General features: G+C 47.9%; 1 protein-coding gene across 1 annotated transcript in view; it reads left to right on the top strand.

The window, feature by feature from the left end:
* Positions 1 to 422: 422 nt before the first annotated feature.
* SQOR (sulfide quinone oxidoreductase) overlaps positions 423 to 6,000 on the top strand; it is a 47,554-nt gene continuing 41,976 nt past the window's right edge. Inside the window, exon 1 of the mRNA XM_004578110.3 lies at positions 423 to 584. The gene's annotated coding sequence lies outside the window, so the exon portion shown is untranslated. The remainder of the gene's footprint in view (positions 585 to 6,000) is intronic.

Here is a 6,000-nt window from a genome sequence, read left to right as displayed (position 1 = left end):
AAGCAGTATGCAACAGGTGTGGATGCTTGGGGCTGGCCACCAGCTACCTCTGAGCCTTCCGTCACGACCCCCTCATTTCTGAAACTATTGCCACAACAGCTATTCATTTGAAATGGAGGTGAGAAGCTCAGGTCACCTCGGAGGAGCCCACTGCCAGGCACGCTCTCGGAGGTGCTCCTCTTCCACCTTTGCGCACATGGGTTGCGCAACTCTGTTGGCACTCAGCGGGCGTCGGCTTCAGGTGGACTCGGGGACTCTGACTGGAACGGGCGAGCTCTGAGGGGGCAGCGCCCGAGCTTAGGGGCACCGCCCGGGACCCGCCAGACCTAAATCCCTGGCCTTGATCGCCGTGCGCCATCAGAGCGCGGGCGCAACCTGCATTTAGTCATGGGGCCGCAGCGGCCGTGGCGGGCGGAGCGGGCGGAGCAGCGGCTAGACCTTTCCGGACCTTTCCTGGCGCGGAACTTGGCTCTCCCCGCCTCCGGACGGGCGGGCGGGGCCCTTGCCGAGGCCCTGAGCCCCAGCTGGGAGCGGCAGAGTTTGCAACGCCAACACTGTAGCCCAAGGCTCCACTCGCCCCCAGGGTAAGAGGTACTGAGGAGGGGGTGAGGGCGGGGACAGAGAGCACCAGTGGGGACTCCGCCGGCCCGTAGCTGGTGCTTCATGCCACTTCACTTTTCCTTCCCCACGGCCTGGACACTTGCTGGGACCCCAAGTCTTGGGGCCTCTTGCTCCCCTTGTGCCCCGAGTGTCGGAGCTTCTGGGGGTGTTTAGAGGCCGCGCAGCGAGCAGCGGGTACAAACCGACATTGGTGATCTTGTTGTGCGGGATTCCTGGCAACTTCCATTTACGTCACTAGCACGATCCCAAGGGAGCGAGGGTACTTAGCTCCTGGGGAGGGAGGTGGGATTGTCGTCGTCGCCCCACCTGTCCGCGGGGTGGCACATTTAGCTCCGGACACTGCGGGTGCCACAGAGGGGCGTCCAAGGGGGTCAGCGGTGTCTCAAACCAACCAGCCTGCAGTGTTTTAGTGCACCTGATGAATAAGAACTGGAAAGGGGAAGAGGGGTCCGGGGAGGAGGAGTCCCTGGCAGAACAGGGGTCCCTACCTCCTCTTCAATTCTCTTAATCGTCAAGATCCTAAGTCAGCTTCTTGTTCAGTCACGTTGCAAGAACCTCTGGATCCGCCTGCTGCACAAGGTTCTAGCTCAGGGTTTTCACCAGTTTTTGTGCTTTTGGGGGACAGTCCTGGGAGGAGTAAGAACATTCTCAGATCAGGATTTTTTTTGGAGGGGGCGGTATAAAATAAAAGGCAGAGTACTGTAGAGGAAACCAAGAACAAAGCATTTGTCAAAATGTTAGAAGAGGAAGTGGGTGTTAGGTGCAGCCAACTGTTAAGAATGCAGTCGGAGATCCCCTGCAGCCGCGCTGGAGTGTCTGGGTTCTCAACCACGCCGCTGCATTTCTGAGCCAGCTTTCTGTGAAAGTCACCTGGGAGGCAGCTCAGGTGGCTGGCTCTTTGCCTCCTCCGTGGGTGTTCCTGGCTTTGGGCTTCCACTTGGTCCAACATTGGCTTTTGTGGGCATTTAGGTAGTAAACCAACTGATGGCAGATTTGTCTCTGTTTAAATTTAAAAATATTAAAAGAGTTTGTGATATAGTAAAATGTTTGTCTTTAAAATGCATTATTAAATAATAGGGATCTAGCAATAGATTTAGTAGCTATATAATTGTCAAGTGGCAAAGATTACAAATCATGTTTTTAGATGTAGGCATCACTTGCAATGTAAGAAGGTACCTAGTATTTCTGTTGGTGACAGAATCCTAGTACTGTTAGTACTGCTGTGGTTTGCTGCCTACAGACAGAACTGAGGAAATTGTTACATTTCAATGAAATGTTAGTGAAAGCAAAGTTGTAATTTTTTTTCTGTCCAAGTTCATGGCCCCCAGGTTAAGAACCCCAGATACTCCCATTGGCTAGCAGGGTGGCCTTTGCTTTTGAACCTCTTTGAGCCTCAGCTTATTGTGCAGTGGACACCATAGTACCTTTCCATGTTTGTAAAGCACCCAGCACTGTGCCTGGCACACAAGGCCAAAGTAAGTACCATTGATTAGAACTTGCCTGCCTTCCAAGCTTAAGGCTGTGACCACTGTATCCCCAGTTGAATACCCTGTGGAAGGTATTCATAGACCTTGCACAGAGATAGCTGTTTCCTAACCTGTAGCCATCCCATACCTCATCTTTGACTCCAGAGATGTGGTTAAAAAAAGTAGGCTGGCGGTCCCAGCACAGTAGCCTAGCAGCTTAAGTCCCTGCCTTGCACACATTGGGATCTCATATGGGTGTCGGTTCTAATCCCGGTAGCCCTGCTTCCCATCCAGCTCCCTGCTTGTGGCCTGGGAAGGCAGTTAAGGATGGCCCAAAGCCTTGGGACCCTGCACCCGCATGGGAGATCCTGAAGAGGCTCCTGGCTCCTGGCTTCTGATTGGCTCAGCTCTGGCCATTGCAGCCACTTGGGGAGTGAATCATCAGATAGATTAGCTTCCTCTCCTCTCTCCTCCTCTCTGTATGTGTATCTAAACATAAAAAAAGTAGGCTAGGGAGTTTGCTGAAAGCTGCTCAGACCGGGCCAGAAGCCAACTAGTTGCTTCTTCATTCTCAAGCTTAAACATCTGCATAGTTGAACAAATGTGAGTGGTAAGAATAAGGAAGGGATTTCAGCCAGCCAGCCTCATGTTTACTTTATACACGTATTCCCTTGGGGTGGGAGATGGGGAGAGAAGTACTGAACAGCGCATTCAGAACATACTGGCTGTCTTTGCCTAGGCCTTTGTGAGGGGCAGATACTAGAGCTACGGACTAGACTGTATTCTCCTGAAAATCATGCATTGAAATCTTAGCCTCTGCTATCCCAGGAGGTGGCTGTAGTTGGATATAGGGTTCTTTTGGGAAGTAATTAATTTGGGACATTGAGATGAAGCCCTGAATTAATACATATATTTTTTGAAACAGAAGAGAGAGTGCCAGTTGTATTAATTCCTTATCTCCTTGACTACTTGTTCTAAGGGGGTCTGCGAGGTCTCCATAGAAAAGTGTTTTGAATATAGATTGTGAGAACTTGCCAAGAAAAGTGCTGGATCGTGTGTGGTTTGTGTTTCTGGGAGCACCAGAATTGTGCTGGAGAGGGCAGAGGGGACCATCTCATTTTCTGGCCATCTGAGTTGGGTGACAACCACGAGCCTTTCAAGGTCTCAGTGATCAGACGCAAGCTTGTTTGGCAACTTGGAGTAAGAAGCATCTTTACAGTCAAGTAGACAGAGCCGCTGATTGTATGTTCAGGGAAATGGAAAAAAAAAGTGGTTCGGTGACCTGCTCATGGGCTCCCAGCCTTTGTTTCCACACTTATAAAATGGGACTGGTTATGCCCACCCGTTTGGTTGTTGTGAGGAATTATACAAAGTACATGCTAAAACGCCTGGCACACAGCAAGCTTTCTGCAAATAAGTCTTTCATTCTGGTGCTTTTTATTATGCTTGGGATAAGAGCATTCACCTCAAGCAGCTTCCCAATGAGTCACCGTAAATTTGGCACAGGTGTGGGACATGGGTCAAGAGCCTGGCAGATCTGGTTTCCATTCTGGTTTTGTTCTAGGCCTTGTTATAAACCCTTGCCTTTTGTTGTCACACATTTTGTAGCTCCGATCAATCTAAGGAATTAAACACGTGACCTCATTTGAAAGCCTGTTTGTGAACCTCCATGTCTGTTCCTCCTGAGAGACTCACAAAGTTTTAGAGAAGGAAGGGACTTTTGAAACGACCCAGCCCACTGGCCAGCCCTGGCCAACATGGGATGTGGCTGTGAGTATGCTGCCTCCTGATGCTGTACCCTGAGACAAAGCGTTCTCACCAGAAGTGAGCAACTGTGCATCTGGTTGAATGTAGGAAAGATATGAGCCAGTGGGGAGCCTGGTGCACCTCATACTTTGTCCATTCTCATTCTCTATTACCCAATAAATGATTGAATTTTGTATCTCCCCTATCCTGTTCAAACAAAAGATGTATAATTTGTAAATAATTTTTTAAAATTGTGGTATGAACTGGTACTCTGATTCCAGGGAATAATAGGCCTGTGTCTGTTGCAGCTCTCCGCTTCAGTCTCCTTGAATGTGAGATGCTCAGTGGGAAATCCCGACACTCCTGACACTCATGAACATTTTGTGGATCATCTAACAGACTCAGGAACCCGAAGCCTAAGTTGTTCCTTACTATTCGTTCTACTTGAAGCCTGTCTCTCCAGTGCATCACGTTCTGCAGTTTACAGATAGGTATAGACTATGCAGATGTTGGAGGAAACCTGAAATATTTTTGTAGAGGCCAACTCTGAGTGCAGATGTTGAAGAGGTAGAGCAAAAGTGTGCTTATTTATATATGAGAACGTGAGAAGTCAAATTCTCACTCTATAAAGTTAGCAGAGAGCAAGGCTTTTTACATATATATATATATATATGAAACTTATATATGTATGTAAATATATATGTATATATATGTATATATATACATACTTTCCCCCTCTAGTCAAACCCTTCACCTAGTAAGTGAAAGAATTCAGTTGACTGACTTACCTGTTCTTTTCCTGGAGCCTGAGTACAAGAGTGTTTCTTACTTGAATACAATTTTTTTTCCTCTCAGCAATTCTGCTGGCTTAGTGAAATTGCTAATCTTCCTATTGTTACCTTCTCTGTAAAATATTGCAGCTATAGACTGGGAAAACTGATAGGAGGTTTCTCAGTAATAAAGGGAGCCACTGTTCTTTTTTGCAAAGTCCTCGTTAATAACTTTTTTAAAAGATTTATTTATTTTTTTTATTGGAAAGGCAGATATGCAGAGAGGAAGATCTTCCATCTGCTGATTCACCTCCCAAGTGACTGCATTGGTTGGAGCTGAGCCGATTTGAAGCCAGGAGCCAGGAACTTCTTTGGGGTCACCCACGTAGGTGCAGGATCACCCATATGGGATCCTGGTGCATTCAATGCAAGCACTTGAGCTGCTAGGCTACTGTGCCAGGCCACATTAATAACTCTTTAAAGAACATTCCTTAAGTTTTCCCTTAAAGTGGTAGGGAACTGAAGAGCTCCATTGTGGGGGCCTGCACTGAGGTATGTCTGGTGATACCAGCATCCAGCATGTGTTCTGCTTCTGTTCCAGCTCACTGCTAATACCTTCCTGGGACTGGAACTGGGTTGCCACCCATGTGGGAGACCCTGAGGGAGTCTAGACTTCTGGCTTTGCCTGATGTACCCATTTGGGGAGTGAACCAGCAAATGGATCTCTCTGCAACTCATCTTCTGCTGCTTCCTTGGGAACGTTAATAGGGAGCTGGATCGGAAGTGGAGCAAGCAGGTCTTGAATCAGTGCCCACACAGGAAGCCAGTATTGCAGGCTGCAATTTTCCCCGTTGTGTACACCGTTGGCCTCCACAAACTTTTTGAAGCTCCCTCTTATGCATGAGTTTCAATTTTTTTGTGTTCCAAAATAAACTTAACTTTGAATTCCATTTCTCATGAGCTTTTTAAAGTGCTCATGTATGTTTTTTTCTGTTTCCTGGATGATTCAGGTCTCATCCACTACCCAAGACCTGGCTTTACTGCTTATTATTTACTTCTTTTTTTCAGTGTTACTTATTTTAATTGGAAAGACAGATTTACAGGGAGAGAAAAAGAGACAGCAATATCTTCTGCTGGTTCACTCCCCAAATAGCTGCACCAGCCAGAGCTGAGCTGATCAAAGCCAGGAGCTGAGAATTTCTTCTGGGTCTCCCATGTGGGTGCAGGGTCTCAAGGCCTTGGAGGCCAACCTCCACTATTTTCTCAGGCCACAAGTACGGAGCTGGATGGAAAGTGGAGCAGCCAGGGCACAAACTGGCACTCATGTGGGATCCCCATGCTTGCAAGGAGAGGATTAGCCAATTGAGCCATCATGCTGGGCCTCCCACAGCTTAATA

The sequence above is a fragment of the Ochotona princeps genome, chromosome 6 (genome assembly GCF_030435755.1).
Source record: "Ochotona princeps isolate mOchPri1 chromosome 6, mOchPri1.hap1, whole genome shotgun sequence".
Taxonomy (NCBI): domain Eukaryota; kingdom Metazoa; phylum Chordata; class Mammalia; order Lagomorpha; family Ochotonidae; genus Ochotona; species Ochotona princeps.
The sequence above is the reverse complement of the archived record's forward strand: the minus strand, read 5'-3'. Positions and strand labels throughout refer to the sequence as shown.